This window comes from Scyliorhinus torazame, chromosome 1, assembly GCF_047496885.1.
Source record: "Scyliorhinus torazame isolate Kashiwa2021f chromosome 1, sScyTor2.1, whole genome shotgun sequence".
Taxonomy (NCBI): Eukaryota; Metazoa; Chordata; class Chondrichthyes; order Carcharhiniformes; family Scyliorhinidae; genus Scyliorhinus; species Scyliorhinus torazame.
In genome coordinates this window covers 177,814,456-177,831,501 of record NC_092707.1, presented here as the reverse complement: position 1 = coordinate 177,831,501, position 17,046 = coordinate 177,814,456, and the positions used below count along the sequence as shown (strand labels likewise).

Sequence of the window (17,046 nt, the reverse complement as noted above, 5' to 3'; positions counted from 1 at the left end):
CGAACGAAAGGCCATTTGTTCCCTGACCTGGTGGGCCAGTCCGAAGTTAAGTATAGGCCTGTTAGTTGTAGAAGTAGCTTAGACGTAGAATTTGTGCATGAGTAGCGATTACAGTGTATAATAAATGTGCTTTGATTTGAATCTTACTAATCGGTGTACTGGGTTATTGATCATTACTCGGACTTGAACCTCGTGGCAGTATCATAAAGATACCTGGCGACTCGAGAGCAAAGGTAATAAAACAGAGCAATTGAACCAACTGGAAATGTTAGCAACAGTCTGTACAGCAGATTTCAGTGAGGAGAGCGGGTCTGTACAGCAGAATTCAGTGAGGAGAGTGGGTCTGTACAGCAGAATTCAGAGAGAGGAGAGTAGGTCTGTACAGCAGATTTCAGTGAGGAGAGTAGATTTGTACAGCAGATTTCAGTGAGGCGAGTGGGTGTGTACAGCAGATTTCAGTGAGGAGAGTAGATTTGTACAGCAGATTTCAGTGAGGCGAGTGGGTGTGTACAGCAGATTTCAGTAAGGGGAGTGGGTCTGTCCAGCATGTTTCAGAGAAGAGAGTGGGTCTGTACAGCAGATTTCAATGAGGAGAGTAGATTTGTACAGCAGATTACAGGGAGGAGAGTGGGTCTGTACAGCAGATTTCAATGAGGAGAGTAGATTTGTACAGCAGATTTCAGTGAGGCGAGTGGGTGTGTACAGCAGATTTCAGTAAGGGGAGTGGGTCTGTCCAGCATGTTTCAGAGAAGAGAGTGGGTCTGTATAGCAGATTTCAGTGAGGAGAGTGGGTCTGTACAGCAGATTACAGGGAGGAGAGTGGGTCTGTACAGCAGATTTCAATGAGGGGAGTGGGTCTCTACAGCAGATCTCAGAGAGAGGACAGTGGGTCTGTGCAGCATATTTCAGTGAGGAGAGTGGGTCTCTACAGCAGATTTCAGTGAGTGGAGTGGGTCTGTATAGCAGATTTCAGAGAGGAGAGTGGGTCTGTACCGCAGATTTCAGGCAGGAGAGTGGGTCTGTCCAGCATATTTCAGAGAGGAGAGTGGGTTTGTACAGCAGATTTCAGGGAGAGGACAGTGGGTCTGTACAGCATATTTCAGAGAGGAGAGAAGGTCTGGACAGTGGATTTCAGAGAGAGGAGAGTGGGTCTGTCCAGCATATTTCAGAGAGGAGAGTGGGTCTGTACAGCAGATTTCAGGGAGGAGAGTGGGTCTGTGCAGCAGATTTCAGTGCGGAGAGTGGGTCTGTACAGCAGATTTCAGTGAGGAGAGTGGGTCTCTACAGCAGATTTCAGTGAGGGGAGTGGGTCTGTGCAGCAGATTTCAGTACGGAGAGTGGGTCTCTACAGCAGATTTCAGTGAGGGGAGTGGGTCTGTCCAGCATATTTCAGTGAGGGGAGTGGGTCTGTACAGCAGAATTCAGGGAGAGGAGAGTGGGTCTGTACAGCAGATTTCAGTGAGGGGAGTGGGTCTGTACAGCAGATTTCAGTGAGGAGAGTGGGTCTGTCCAGCATATTTCAGTGAGGAGAGTGGGTCTGTACAGCAGATTTCAGGGAGGAGAGTGGGTCTGTACAGCAGATTTCAGTGAGGAGAGTGGGTCTGTACAGCAGATTTCAGTGAGGAGAGCGGGTCTGTACAGCAGATTTCAGTGAGGGGAGTGGGTCTGTACAGCAGAATTCAGGGAGAGGAGAGTGGGTCTGTACAGCAGATTTCAGTGAGGAGAGCGGGTCTGTACAGCAGATTTCAGTGAGGAGAGCGGGTCTGTACAGCAGATTTCAGTGAGGAGAGTGGGTCTGTACAGCAGATTTCAGGGAGAGGAGAGTGGGTCTGTACCGCAGATTTCAGAGAGGAGAGAAGGTCGCTATAGCGGATTTCAGAGAGCGGAGAGTGGGTCTGTACAGCAGATTTCAGTGAGGAGATGGATCTGTACCGCAGATTTCAGAGAGGAGAGAAGGTCTGGACAGTGGATTTCAGAGAGAGGAGAGTGGGTCTGTACAGCAGATTTCAGTGAGGCGAGTGGGTCTGTCCAGCATATTTCAGAGAGGAGAGTGGGTCTGTACAGCAGATTTCAGGGAGGAGAGTGGGTCTGTATAGCAGATTTCAGTGAGGGGAGTGGGTCTGTACAGCAGATTTCAGAGAGAGGAGAGTGGGTCTGTACCGCAGATTTCAGAGAGGGGAGAAGGTCTGGACAGTGGATTTCAGAGAGAGGAAAGTGGGTCTGTACAGCAGATTTCAGTGAGGAGCGTGGGTCTGTACAGCAGATTTCAGTGAGGGGACTGGGCCTGTACAGCAGATATCAGAGAGGAGAGTGGATCTGTACCGCAGATTTCAGTGAGGGGAGTGGGTCTGTCCAGCATATTTCAGAGAGGAGAGTGGGTCTGTACAGCAGAATTCTGGGTGAGGAGAGTGGGTCTGTACAGAAGAATTCAATGAGGAGAGTGGGTCCATACAGCAGAATTCAGGGAGAGGAGAGTGGGTCTGTACAGCAGAATTCAATGAGGAGAGTGGGTCTGTACAGCAGATTTCAGAGAGGAGAGTGGGTGTGTACTGCAGATTTCAGAGAGAGGAGAGTGGGTCTGTACAGCAGATTTCAGAGAGGACAGTGGGTCTGTAGCATATTTCAGAGAGGAGAGTGGGTCTGTACAGCAGATTTCAATGAGGGGAGTGGGTCTGTCCAGTATATTCAGAGAGAAGAGTGGGTCTGTACAGCAGATTTCAGTGAGGAGAGTTGGTCTGTACAGCAGATTTCAGAGAGGAGTGGTGTCGTATTGGGTGCTCTGCTACACAGACGTACCAACACGGTTGCAGATGGTACAACTCTGTTTTACTACTATCAATAACAACATCTGTAAACTTGTCACTGTGGTTCGTTCATTTCCCTTTAACCTGTGGACCCAGCCCTAACACTATCTTGGAGAGGCACTCAGCACATGGTGAATGTCTGAGTGGCACGCTGTGAGCTCTGCACCCAGAGCTGTCTCCTGCTGGAATGAGCAGGAACTGTGGTGTTCCCCGTTTTATAGTGCGTGTGCCCTTGCTTGTGATTGGCTGTGATGTTGCGTGTGTGTTGATTGGTCCGTTGATCTGTCCATCAGTGTGTATGTGTGTTTGCACCATGGTGTTTATCTGAATATCATGACATAACCCCTTTTTTTACAAAAATATGTGCCTCTGTGTTAATAAATATAGATGTGTACTGAGCGCAGCTGAATGTGTGTGTGTGCAATATCTACAACATGTACATGAGGCTAAACTATATACATAGGAAGGTGTCAGGTGCAAAATAGCAATGAGGTTGTATCACAAACAAAACAAGTGTAAACACCAAAACGAACTCCTGTAGCGACAAAAAAAGAAACATATTAACATTGTGGCATAAAACTTTAGTGAGTCCAATGTTCAAACAGGCTCATAAGTAAAGCCTAGTAGGTGGGCGTCATGACAAATGGGTCTGTCCAGCAGACTTCAGTGAGGGGAGAGTGGGTCTGTACAGCAGACTTCAGTGAGGGGAGAGTGGGTCTGTACAGCAGATTACAGGGAGAGGAGAGCGGGTCTGTGCAGCAGATTTCAGTGAGGAGAGCGGGTCTGTATAGCAGATTTCAGTGAGGAGAGTGGGTCTGTACAGCATATTTCAGTGAGGAGTGTGGGTCTGTACAGCAGAATTCAGAGAGAGGAGAGTAGGTCTGTACAGCAGATTTCAGCGAGGAGAGTGGATTTGTACAGCAGATTTCAGTGAGGAGAGTGGGTGTGTACGGCAGATTTCAGTAAGGGGAGTGGGTCTGTCCAGCATATTTCAGGGCGAGGAGAGTGGGTCTCTACAGCAGATTACAGGGAGGAGAGTGGGTCTGTACAGCAGATTTCAATGAGGGGAGTGGGTCTCTACAGCAGATCTCAGAGAGAGGACAGTGGGTCTGTGCAGCATATTTCAGAGAGGAGAGTGGGTTTGTACAGCAGATTTCAGGGAGAGGAGAGTGGGTCTGTACAGCATATTTCAGAGAGGAGAGAAGGTCGCTATAGCGGATTTCAGGGAGAGGAGAGTGGGTCTGTACAGCAGATTTCAGTGAGGAGATGGATCTGTACCGCAGATTTCAGAGAGGAGAGAAGGCCTGGACAGTGGATTTCAGAGAGAGGAGAGTGGGTCTGTACAGCAGATTTCAGTGAGGAGATGGATCTGTACCGCAGATTTCAGAGAGGAGAGAAGGTCTGGACAGTGGATTTCAGAGAGAGGAGAGTGGGTCTGTACAGCAGATTTCAGTGAGGCGAGTGGGTCTGTCCAGCATATTTCAGAGAGGAGAGTGGGTCTGTACAGCAGATTTCAGTGAGGAGAGCGGGTCTGTACAGCAGATTTCAGAGAGGAGAGTGGGTCTGTACAGCAGATTTCAGAGAGAGGAGAGTGGGTCTGTACAGCAGAATTCAGGGAGAGGAGAGTGGGTCTGTACAGCAGAATTCAGTGAGGAGAGTGGGTCTGTACAGCAGAATTCAGGGAGAGGAGAGTGGGTCTGCGCAGCAGATTTCAGTGAGGAGAGCGGGTCTGTGCAGCAGATTTCAGTGAGGAGAGCGGGTCTGTATAGCAGATTTCAGTGAGGAGAGTGGATTCGTACAGCAGAATTCAGAGAGAGGAGAGCGGGTCTGTACAGCAGATTACAGAGAGGAGAGTGGGTCTGTACAGCAGATTTTAGTGACGAGAGTGGGTCTGTACAGCAGATTTCAGGGAGAGGAGAGTGGGTCTGTACAGCATATTTCAGAGAGGAGAGAAGGTCGCTATAGCGGATTTCAGAGAGCGGAGAGTGGGTCTGTACAGCAGATTTCAGTGAGGAGATGGATCTGTACCGCAGATTTCAGAGAGGAGAGTGGGTCTGTACAGCAGATTTCAGTGAGGAGAGTGGGTCTGTACAGCAGATTTCAGTGAGGGGACTGGGTCTGAACAGCAGATATCAGAGAGGAGAGTGGATCTGTACCGCAGATTTCAGTGAGGGGAGTGGGTCTGTCCAGCATATTTCAGAGAGGAGAGTGGGTCTGTACAGCAGAATTCTGGGTGAGGAGAGTGGGTCTGTACAGCAGAATTCAATGAGGAGAGTGGGTCTGTACAGCAGAATTCAGGGAGAGGAGAGTGGGTCTGTACAGCAGAATTCAATGAGGAGAGTGGGTCTGTACAGCAGATTTCAGAGAGGAGAGCGGGTCTGTACAGCAGATTTCAGAGAGGAGAGTGGGTCTGTACAGCAGATTTCAGAAAGGAGAGCGGGTCTGTGCAGCAGAATTCAGTGAGGAGAGCGGGTCTGTACAGCAGATTTCAGTGAGGAGATGGATCTGTACCGCAGATTTCAGAGAGGAGAGTGGGTCTGTACAGCAGATTTCAGTGAGGAGAGTGGGTCTGTACAGCAGATTTCAGTGAGGGGACTGGGTCTGAACAGCAGATATCAGAGAGGAGAGTGGATCTGTACCGCAGATTTCAGTGAGGGGAGTGGGTCTGTCCAGCATATTTCAGAGAGGAGAGTGGGTCTGTACAGCAGAATTCTGGGTGAGGAGAGTGGGTCAGTACAGCAGAATTCAATGAGGAGAGTGGGTCTGTACAGCAGAATTCAGGGAGAGGAGAGTGGGTCTGTACAGCAGAATTCAATGAGGAGAGTGGGTCTGTACAGCAGATTTCAGAGAGGAGAGCGGGTCTGTACAGCAGATTTCAGAGAGGAGAGTGGGTCTGTACAGCAGATTTCAGAAAGGAGAGCGGGTCTGTGCAGCAGAATTCAGTGAGGAGAGCGGGTCTGTACAGCAGATTTCAGTGAGGAGAGTGGGTCTGTACAGCAGATTTCAGTGAGGAGAGTGGGTGTGTACAGCAGAATTCAGAGAGAGGAGAGCGGGTCTGTACAGCAGATTTTAGTGACGAGAGTGGGTCTGTACAGCAGATTTCAGTGACGAGAGTGCGTCTGTACAGCAGATTTCAGTGAGGAGAGTGGGTCTTGTAGCCACCTAAATTGGCCAGCTCCCGATTTAAAATGGCGAACGGCAAAGGCTAATGGGAAAGTCAGCCAACACAGACAGAAACCAGCAGGTGCAGGTTTGCTGTGTATTTAACTCGGCAAAAAGCCAGACAACATCGATACCAGCGACCATCACCATAACAATGTAGCAGCCATCTACATACTGATGAGCAATCACCGGGAACAATAAGTAACATTTGGGACACACAAAGCAAAGCCAGACTCCCCGGCGCCAGCACGAGCCAACACAAAGGAGGTGAACAAACACCTCAAGACCTCCCATCGATCAGGGAACCGCTCCAGTATTGGAGAAATCGAAATAAGTGATCGGGACAAAGTCACTTGGGACCAGGTACAGGGGCCGTCCCGAAAGGCGGGAAGCCCCTGGGGACTATAAGAGTTGAGCCCCAAGTTCAAATCACTCTCTCTCTCTTCGTCCTGCCCGGGTCACCCAGCAACACGAACCAACATTGACCGTCACCGGTGCAGTGACCGCCGACAGAAGTAAGTCTTAATTCAACGCTCGCTACGAGATAGGCGCTCCTAGCTACCAATCCGTACCAACTTCGAATCCCGCAGACTCAGAACCCGAACGAAAGGCCATTTGTTCCCCTGACCTGGTGGGCCAGTCCGAAGTTAAGTATAGGCCTGTTAGTTGTAGAAGTAGCTTAGACGTAGAATTTGTGCATGAGTAGCGATTACAGTGTTTAATAAATGTGCTTTGATTTGAATCTTACTAATCGGTGTATTGGGTTATTGATCATCACTTGGACTTGAACCTCGTGGCAGTATCATAAAGATACCTGGCGACTCGAGAGCAAAGGTAATAAAACAGAGCAATTGAACCAACCGGAAATGTTAGCAACAGTCTGTACAGCAGATTTCAGTGAGGAGAGCGGGTCTGTACAGCAGAATTCAGTGAGGAGAGTGGGTCTGTACAGCATATTTCAGTGAGGAGAGTGGGTTTGTACAGCAGATTTCAGTGAGGAGAGTGGGTGTGTACGGCAGATTTCAGTGAGGAGAGTGGGTGTGTACGGCAGATTTCAGAGCGAGGAGAGTGGGTCTGTACAGCAGATTTCAGTGAGGAGAGTGGGTGTGTACGGCAGATTTCAGGGCGAGGTGAGTGGGTCTGTACAGCATATTTCAGTGAGGAGAGTGGGTTTGTACAGCAGATTTCAGTGAGGAGAGTGGGTGTGTACGGCAGATTTCAGAGCGAGGAGAGTGGGTCTGTACAGCAGATTTCAGTGAGGAGAGTGGGTGTGTACGGCAGATTTCAGGGCGAGGTGAGTGGGTCTGTACAGCAGATTTCAGTGAGGAGAGTGGGTCTGTACAGCAGATTTCAGTGAGGAGAGTGGGTCTGTACAGCAGATTTCAGTGAGGAGCGTGGGTCTGTACAGCAGATTTCAATGAGGAGAGTGGGTCTGTGCAGCATATTTCAGTGAGGAGAGTGGTTCTGTACAGCTGATTTCAGTGAGGAGAGCGGGTCTGTACAGCAGATTTCAGTGAGGAGAGTGGGTCTGTCCAGCATATTCCAGAGAGGAGAGTGGGTCTGTACAGCAGATTTCAGAAAGGAGAGCGGGTCTGTGCAGCATATTCCAGAGAGGAGAGTGGGTCTGTACAGCTGATTTCAGTGAGGAGAGCGGGTCTGTACAGCAGATTTCAGTGAGGAGAGTGGGTCTGTACAGCAGATTTCAGTGAGGTGAGTGGGTCTGTACAGCAGATTTCAGTGAGGGGAGTGGGTCTGTTCAGCAGATTTCAGAGAGGAGAGTGGGTCTGTACAGCAGATTTCAGTGAGGAGAGTGGGTCTGTCCAGCTGATTTCAGTGAGGGGAGTGGGTCTGTACAGCAGATTTCAGTGAGGAGAGTGGGTCTGTACAGCAGATTTCAGTGAGGAGAGTGGGTCTGTACAGCAGATTTCAGAGAGGAGAGTGGGTCAGTACAGCAGATTTCAGTGAGGAGAGTGGGTCTGTACAGCAGATTTCAGTGAGGAGAGTGGGTCTGTACAGCTGATTTCAGTGAGGAGAGTGGATCTGTACAGCAGATTTCAGAGAGGAGAGTGGGTCTGTACAGCAGATTTCAGGGCGAGGAGAGTGGGTCTGTACAGCAGATTTCAGTGAGGAGAGTGGGTCTGTACAGCAGATTTCAGGGCGAGGAGAGTGGGTCTGTACAGCAGATTTCAGTGAGGAGAGTGGGTCTGTACAGCAGATTTCAGAGAGGAGAGTGGGTCTGTACAGCAGATTTCAGTGAGGGGAGTGGGTCTGTACAGCATATTTCAGTGAGGAGAGTGGGTTTGTGCAGCAGATTTCAGGGAGGGGAGTGGGTCTGTCCAGTATATTTCAGAGAGGGGAGTGGGTCTGTACAGCAGATTTCAGGGCGAGGAGAGTGGGTCTGTACAGCAGATTTCAGTGAGGAGAGTGGGTCTGTACAGCAGATTTCAATGAGGAGAGTGGGTCTGTGCAGCATATTTCAGTGAGGAGAATGGGTCTGTACAGCAGATTTCAGTGAGGAGAGTGGGTCTGTGCTGCTGATTTCAGTGAGGAGAGCGGGTCTGTACAGCAGATTTCAGTGAGGAGAGTGGGTCTGTCCAGCATATTCCAGAGAGGAGAGTGGGTCTGTACAGCTGATTTCAGTGAGGAGAGTGGGTCTGTACAGCAGATTTCAGAAAGGAGAGCGGGTCTGTTTAGCATATTTCAGTGAGGAGAGTGGGTCTGTACAGCATATTCCAGAGAGGAGAGTGGGTCTGTACAGCTGATTTCAGTGAGGAGAGTGGGTCTGTACAGCTGATTTCAGAGAGGAGAGTGGGTCTGTACAGCAGATTTCAGTGAGGAGAGTGGGTCTGTACAGCAGATTTCAGAGAGGAGAGTGGGTCTGTACAGCAGATTTCAGTGAGGAGAGTGGGTCTGTACAGCAGATTTCAGTGAGGAGAGTGGGTCTGTACAGCTGATTTCAGAGAGGAGAGTGGGTCTGTCCAGCATATTTCAGAGAGGAGAGTGGATCTGTACAGCAGATTTCAGGGCGAGGAGAATGGGTCTGTACAGCAGATTTCAGGGCGAGGAGAGTGGGTCTGTACAGCAGATTTCAGTTAGGAGAGTGGGTCTGTACAGCAGATTTCAGTGAGGAGAGTGGGTCTGTACAGCAGATTTCAGGGCGAGGAGAGTGGGTCTGTACAGCAGATTTCAGTGAGGAGAGTGGGTCTGTACAGCAGATTTCAGAGAGGAGAGTGGGTCTGTACAGCAGATTTCAGTGAGGAGAGTGGGTCTGTACAGCATATTTCAGTGAGGAGAGTGGGTCTGTCCAGCATATTCCAGAGAGGAGAGTGGGTCTGTACAGCAGATTTCAGTGAGGAGAGTGGGTCTGTACAGCAGATTTCAGTGAGGAGAGCGGGTCTGTACAGCAGATTTCAGAGAGGAGAGTGGGTCTGTACAGCAGATTTCAGAGAGGAGAGTGGGTCTGTACAGCAGATTTCAGTGAGGAGAGTGGGTCTGTACAGCAGATTTCAGTGAGGAGAGTGGGTCTGTACAGCAGATTTCAGAGAGGAGAGTGGGTCTGTACAGCAGATTTCAGTGAGGAGAGTGGGTCTGCACAGCAGATTTCAGAGAGGAGAGTGGGTCTGTACAGCAGATTTCAGAGAGGAGAGTGGGTCTGTACAGCATATTTCAGTGAGGAGAGTGGTTGTGTACAGCAGATTTCAGTGAGGAGAGGGGGTCTGTACAGCAGATTTCAGAGAGGAGAGTGGGTCTGTACAGCAGATTTCAGAGAGGAGAGTGGGTCTGTACAGCAGATTTCAGTGAGGAAAGTGGGTCTGTACAGCAGATTTCAGTGAGGACAGTGGGTCTGTCCAGCATATTCCAGAGAGGAGAGTGGGTCTGTACAGCAGATTTCAGTGAGGAGAGTGGGTCTGTACAGCAGATTTCAGTGAGGAGAGTGGGTCTGTACAGCAGATTTCAGTGAGGAGAGTGGGCCTGTACAGCAGATTTCAGAGAGGAGAGTGGGTCTGTACAGCATATTTCAGTGAGGAGAGTGGGTCTGTACAGCATATTCCAGAGAGGAGAGTGGGTCTGTACAGCAGATTTCAGAGAGGAGAGTGGGTCTGTACAGCATATTTCAGTGAGGAGAGTGGGTCTGTACAGCAGATTTCAGTGAGGAGAGTGGGTCTGTACAGCAGATTTCAGTGAGGAGAGTGGGTCTGTACAGCATATTTCAGAGAGGAGAGTGGGTCTGTACAGCAGATTTCAGAGAGGAGAGTGGGTCTGTACAGCAGATTTCAGTGAGGAGAGTGGGTCTGTACAGCTGATTTCAGTGAGGGGAGTGGGTCTGTACAGCAGATTTCAGTGAGGAGAGTGGGTCTGTACAGCAGATTTCAGTGAGGAGAGTGGGTCTGTACAGCAGATTTCAGTGAGGAGAGTGGGTCTGTACAGCAGATTTCAGAGAGGAGAGTGGGTCTGTACAGCAGATTTCAGTGAGGAGAGTGGGTCTGTACAGCATATTTCAGTGAGGAGAGTGGGTCTGTACAGCAGATTTCAGAGAGGAGAGTGGGTCTGTACAGCAGATCTCAGAGAGAGGACAGTGGTTCTGTACAGCAGATTTCAGTGAGGGGAGTGGGTCTGTGCAGCATATTTCAGAGAGGACAGTGGGTCTGTACAGCAGATTTCAGTGAGGAGAGTGGGTCTGTGCAGCATATTTCAGAGAGGTGAGTGGGTCTGTACAGCAGATCTCAGAGAGAGGCGAGTGGGTCTGTACAGCAGATTTCAGGGAGGAGAGTGGGTCTGTGCAGCATATTTCAGTGAGGGGAGTGGGTCTGTAAAGCAGATTTCAGGGAGGAGAGTGGGTCTGTGCAGCATATTTCAGAGAGGAGAGTGGGTCTGTACAGCAGATCTCAGAGAGGAGAGTGTGTCTGTACAGCAGATTTCAGAGAGAGGTGAGTGGGTCTGTACAGCAGATTTCAGAGAGAGGGGAGTGGGTCTGTGCAGCATATTTCAGAGAGGAGAGTGCGTCTGTGCAGCATATTTCAGGGAGAGGAGAGTGGGTCTGTACAGCAGATCTCAGAGTGAGGAGAGTGGGTCTGTACAGCAGATTTCAGTGAGGAGAGTGGGTCTGTACAGCAGATTTCAGTGAGGAGAGTGGGTCTGTACAGCATATTTCAGTGAGGAGAGTGGGTTTGTACAGCAGATTTCAGTGAGGAGAGTGGGTGTGTACGGCAGATTTCAGTGAGGAGAGTGGGTGTGTACGGCAGATTTCAGAGCGAGGAGAGTGGGTCTGTACAGCAGATTTCAGTGAGGAGAGTGGGTGTGTACGGCAGATTTCAGGGCGAGGTGAGTGGGTCTGTACAGCATATTTCAGTGAGGAGAGTGGGTTTGTACAGCAGATTTCAGTGAGGAGAGTGGGTGTGTACGGCAGATTTCAGAGCGAGGAGAGTGGGTCTGTACAGCAGATTTCAGTGAGGAGAGTGGGTGTGTACGGCAGATTTCAGGGCGAGGTGAGTGGGTCTGTACAGCAGATTTCAGTGAGGAGAGTGGGTCTGTACAGCAGATTTCAGTGAGGAGAGTGGGTCTGTACAGCAGATTTCAGTGAGGAGCGTGGGTCTGTACAGCAGATTTCAATGAGGAGAGTGGGTCTGTGCAGCATATTTCAGTGAGGAGAGTGGTTCTGTACAGCTGATTTCAGTGAGGAGAGCGGGTCTGTACAGCAGATTTCAGTGAGGAGAGTGGGTCTGTACAGCAGATTTCAGTGAGGAGAGTGGGTCTGTCCAGCTGATTTCAGTGAGGGGAGTGGGTCTGTACAGCAGATTTCAGTGAGGAGAGTGGGTCTGTACAGCAGATTTCAGTGAGGAGAGTGGGTCTGTACAGCAGATTTCAGAGAGGAGAGTGGGTCAGTACAGCAGATTTCAGTGAGGAGAGTGGGTCTGTACAGCAGATTTCAGTGAGGAGAGTGGGTCTGTACAGCTGATTTCAGTGAGGAGAGTGGATCTGTACAGCAGATTTCAGAGAGGAGAGTGGGTCTGTACAGCAGATTTCAGGGCGAGGAGAGTGGGTCTGTACAGCAGATTTCAGTGAGGAGAGTGGGTCTGTACAGCAGATTTCAGGGCGAGGAGAGTGGGTCTGTACAGCAGATTTCAGTGAGGAGAGTGGGTCTGTACAGCAGATTTCAGAGAGGAGAGTGGGTCTGTACAGCAGATTTCAGTGAGGGGAGTGGGTCTGTACAGCATATTTCAGTGAGGAGAGTGGGTTTGTGCAGCAGATTTCAGGGAGGGGAGTGGGTCTGTCCAGTATATTTCAGAGAGGGGAGTGGGTCTGTACAGCAGATTTCAGGGCGAGGAGAGTGGGTCTGTACAGCAGATTTCAGTGAGGAGAGTGGGTCTGTACAGCAGATTTCAATGAGGAGAGTGGGTCTGTGCAGCATATTTCAGTGAGGAGAATGGGTCTGTACAGCAGATTTCAGTGAGGAGAGTGGGTCTGTGCTGCTGATTTCAGTGAGGAGAGCGGGTCTGTACAGCAGATTTCAGTGAGGAGAGTGGGTCTGTCCAGCATATTCCAGAGAGGAGAGTGGGTCTGTACAGCTGATTTCAGTGAGGAGAGTGGGTCTGTACAGCATATTCCAGAGAGGAGAGTGGGTCTGTACAGCAGATTTCAGAAAGGAGAGCGGGTCTGTTTAGCATATTTCAGTGAGGAGAGTGGGTCTGTACAGCATATTCCAGAGAGGAGAGTGGGTCTGTACAGCTGATTTCAGTGAGGGGAGTGGGTCTGTACAGCAGATTTCAGTGAGGAGAGTGGGTCTGTACAGCAGATTTCAGTGAGGAGAGTGGGTCTGTACAGCAGATTTCAGAGAGGAGAGTGGGTCTGTACAGCAGATTTCAGTGAGGAGAGTGGGTCTGTACAGCAGATTTCAGTGAGGAGAGTGGGTCTGTACAGCTGATTTCAGAGAGGAGAGTGGGTCTGTCCAGCATATTTCAGAGAGGAGAGTGGATCTGTACAGCAGATTTCAGGGCGAGGAGAATGGGTCTGTACAGCAGATTTCAGGGCGAGGAGAGTGGGTCTGTACAGCAGATTTCAGTGAGGAGAGTGGGTCTGTACAGCAGATTTCAGTTAGGAGAGTGGGTCTGTACAGCAGATTTCAGTGAGGAGAGTGGGTCTGTACAGCAGATTTCAGGGCGAGGAGAGTGGGTCTGTACAGCAGATTTCAGTGAGGAGAGTGGGTCTGTACAGCAGATTTCAGAGAGGAGAGTGGGTCTGTACAGCAGATTTCAGTGAGGAGAGTGGGTCTGTACAGCATATTTCAGTGAGGAGAGTGGGTCTGTACAGCAGATTTCAGTGAGGAGAGTGGGTCTGTCCAGCATATTCCAGAGAGGAGAGTGGGTCTGTACAGCAGATTTCAGTGAGGAGAGTGGGTCTGTACAGCAGATTTCAGTGAGGAGAGTGGGTCTGTACAGCAGATTTCAGTGAGGAGAGTGGGTCTGTACAGCAGATTTCAGTGAGGAGAGTGGGTCTGCACAGCAGATTTCAGAGAGGAGAGTGGGTCTGTACAGCAGATTTCAGAGAGGAGAGTGGGTCTGTACAGCATATTTCAGTGAGGAGAGTGGTTGTGTACAGCAGATTTCAGTGAGGAGAGGGGGTCTGTACAGCAGATTTCAGAGAGGAGAGTGGGTCTGTACAGCAGATTTCAGAGAGGAGAGTGGGTCTGTACAGCAGATTTCAGTGAGGAAAGTGGGTCTGTACAGCAGATTTCAGTGAGGACAGTGGGTCTGTCCAGCATATTCCAGAGAGGAGAGTGGGTCTGTACAGCAGATTTCAGTGAGGAGAGTGGGTCTGTACAGCAGATTTCAGTGAGGAGAGTGGGTCTGTACAGCAGATTTCAGTGAGGAGAGTGGGCCTGTACAGCAGATTTCAGAGAGGAGAGTGGGTCTGTACAGCATATTTCAGTGAGGAGAGTGGGTCTGTACAGCATATTCCAGAGAGGAGAGTGGGTCTGTACAGCAGATTTCAGAGAGGAGAGTGGGTCTGTACAGCAGATTTCAGTGAGGAGAGTGGGTCTGTACAGCAGATTTCAGTGAGGAGAGTGGGTCTGTACAGCAGATTTCAGTGAGGAGAGTGGGTCTGTCCAGCATATTCCAGAGAGTAGAGTGGGTCTGTACAGCAGATTTCAGTGAGGAGAGTGGGTCTGTACAGCAGATTTCAGAGAGGAGAGTGGGTCTGTACAGCAGATTTCAGTGAGGAGAGTGGGTCTGTACAGCTGATTTCAGTGAGGGGAGTGGGTCTGTACAGCAGATTTCAGTGAGGAGAGTGGGTCTGTACAGCAGATTTCAGTGAGGAGAGTGGGTCTGTACAGCAGATTTCAGTGAGGAGAGTGGGTCTGTACAGCAGATTTCAGAGAGGAGAGTGGGTCTGTACAGCAGATTTCAGTGAGGAGAGTGGGTCTGTACAGCATATTTCAGTGAGGAGAGTGGGTCTGTACAGCAGATTTCAGAGAGGAGAGTGGGTCTGTACAGCAGATCTCAGAGAGAGGACAGTGGTTCTGTACAGCAGATTTCAGTGAGGGGAGTGGGTCTGTGCAGCATATTTCAGAGAGGACAGTGGGTCTGTACAGCAGATTTCAGTGAGGAGAGTGGGTCTGTGCAGCATATTTCAGAGAGGTGAGTGGGTCTGTACAGCAGATCTCAGAGAGAGGCGAGTGGGTCTGTACAGCAGATTTCAGGGAGGAGAGTGGGTCTGTGCAGCATATTTCAGTGAGGGGAGTGGGTCTGTAAAGCAGATTTCAGGGAGGAGAGTGGGTCTGTGCAGCATATTTCAGAGAGGAGAGTGGGTCTGTACAGCAGATCTCAGAGAGGAGAGTGTGTCTGTACAGCAGATTTCAGAGAGAGGTGAGTGGGTCTGTACAGCAGATTTCAGAGAGAGGGGAGTGGGTCTGTGCAGCATATTTCAGAGAGGAGAGTGCGTCTGTGCAGCATATTTCAGGGAGAGGAGAGTGGGTCTGTACAGCAGATCTCAGAGTGAGGAGAGTGGGTCTGTACAGCAGATTTCAGTGAGGAGAGTGGGTCTGTACAGCATATTTCAGTGAGGAGAGTGGGTCTGTACAGCAGATCTCAGAGAGGAGAGTGGGTCTGTACAGCAGATTTCAGGCAGGAGAGTGGGTCTGTCCAGCGGATTTCAGAGAGGAGAGTGGGTCTGTACAGCAGATTTCAGTGAGGAGAGTGGGTCTGTACAGCAGATTTCAGTGAGGAGAGTGGGTCTGTACAGCAGATCTCAGAGAGAGGAGAGTGGGTCTGTACCACAGATTTCAGGGAGAGGAGTGGGTCTGTGCAGCATATTTCAGAGAGGAAAGTGGGTTTGTCCAGAAGATCTCAGAGAGAGGACAGCGGGTCTGTACAGCAGATTTCAGTGAGGGGAGTGGATCTGTGCAGCATATTTCAGTGAGGAGAGTGGGTCTGGAGAGCAGATTTCATGGAGGAGAGTGGGTCTGTACAGCATATTTCAGTGAGGAGAGTGGGTCTGGAGAGCAGATTTCATGGAGGAGAGTGGGTCTGTACAGCAGATCTCAGAGAGAGGACAGCGGGTCTGTACAGCAGATTTCAGTGAGGGGAGTGGACCTGGACAGCAGATTTCAGCGAGGAGAATGGGTCTGTCCAGCATATTTCAGAGAGGAGAGTGGGTCTGTACAGCATATTTCAGAGAGGAGAGTGGGTCTGTACAGCAGATCTCGGAGAGGAGAGTCTGTCTGTACAGCAGATTGCAGAGAGAGGTGAGTGGGTCCGTACAGCAGATTTCAGAGAGAGGAGTGTGGGTCTGTACAGCAGATCTCAGAGAGGAGAGTGTGTCTGTACAGCAGATTTCAGAGAGAGGTGAGTGGGTCCGTACAGCAGATTTCAGAGAGAGGAGAGTGGGTCTGTACAGCAGATTACAGGGAGTGGAAAGTGGGTCTGTACAGCAGATTTCAGTGAGGAGAGTGGGTTTGTACAGCAGATTTCAGAGAGGAGAGAAGGTCTGTACAGCAGATTACAGGGAGTGGAAAGTGGGTCTGTACAGCAGATTTCAGTGAGGAGAGTGGGTCTGTACAGCAGACTTCAGTGAGGAGAGTGGGTCTGTACAGCAGATTTCAGAGAGGTGAGTGGGTCTGTACAGCAGATTTCAGGGAGAGGAAAGTGGGTCTGTATAGCAGGTTTCAGAGAGAGGAGTGTCGGTCTGTAAAACATATTTCAGAGAGGAGGCAGAGTTGTAGGTGCGAGACTTCAGAGAGAAGAACTGGCTGTAAATGGCAGGATTCTAGCGAAGGGCCGGATATCCACTCGGGTTGAAGTTATTGCGACGTGAAATTGTTTATCTCATTAATGTGTGCCGTGTAACTGAAATGATTGGGAAACACTCATTTAGCGGCAATAACGGGATGTGGCGCACAAAGACTCCGTGAGACAAATAGAGTGAAGTCGATGAGGCTTTATTAAGCGTGTCTGTTCCCCAGCAGCCCGATAGTAAACTGGCCTGCGGGGGAAGGCACCGGCTTCTTATACTTCGCCTTCAGGGCGGAGTATGAGGTCAAGGGCCAACCAGGACCCGGGATCTGTCAGCCAATGACATTAGGGCTTCCAGTCCCACATGACCCCCAATACATACTACCACATTCACCCCTTGTCAAAAATGAACCCGGCGGGGTGATGCTTCGTATGGTGGTAAGGGTTTACAGTACTGGTCCTGGGAGGAGAGAACAGTTACATGGTAGTACCGTATTGGACAGTATCGTCCTGTTACAACTATTTACAGAGGATATAGGAAAACAAAATGTTCATTGGACAGTCCATCTTTGTTTTACATCGACGCCACGAGTCGGTCGGGCGGTCTGGTCGTCCGTGTCGATCGCCTCGGCCCCGGCGGTGGTGGTAGTGCTTGTACCAGCGTTGTCGCCTCCGGGAACCGCACGGTTTTAGCTGTCGGTGCAAAGGGGAGGGGGACTGATCCTCCTGGGAAGGGGGCGGTCGCGGGGTGCGGCGGTGGCAGGAAGGGGGGCGGTTGGGTTGATGGTGCCGGGGGGGTGTGCGTGGTGCCGGCGGGCGCCAGATCCCGCAGGGAGACCGTGTCCTGTCGG

The 17,046-nt window shown here is 50.4% G+C and overlaps 1 long non-coding RNA gene across 1 annotated transcript in view; it reads left to right on the top strand.

The window, feature by feature from the left end:
- The window catches only part of LOC140417813 (uncharacterized), a 92,463-nt gene that overhangs the window by 36,905 nt on the left and 38,512 nt on the right, over nt 1-17,046 (top strand). The gene's annotated exons all lie outside the window — the stretch shown is intronic.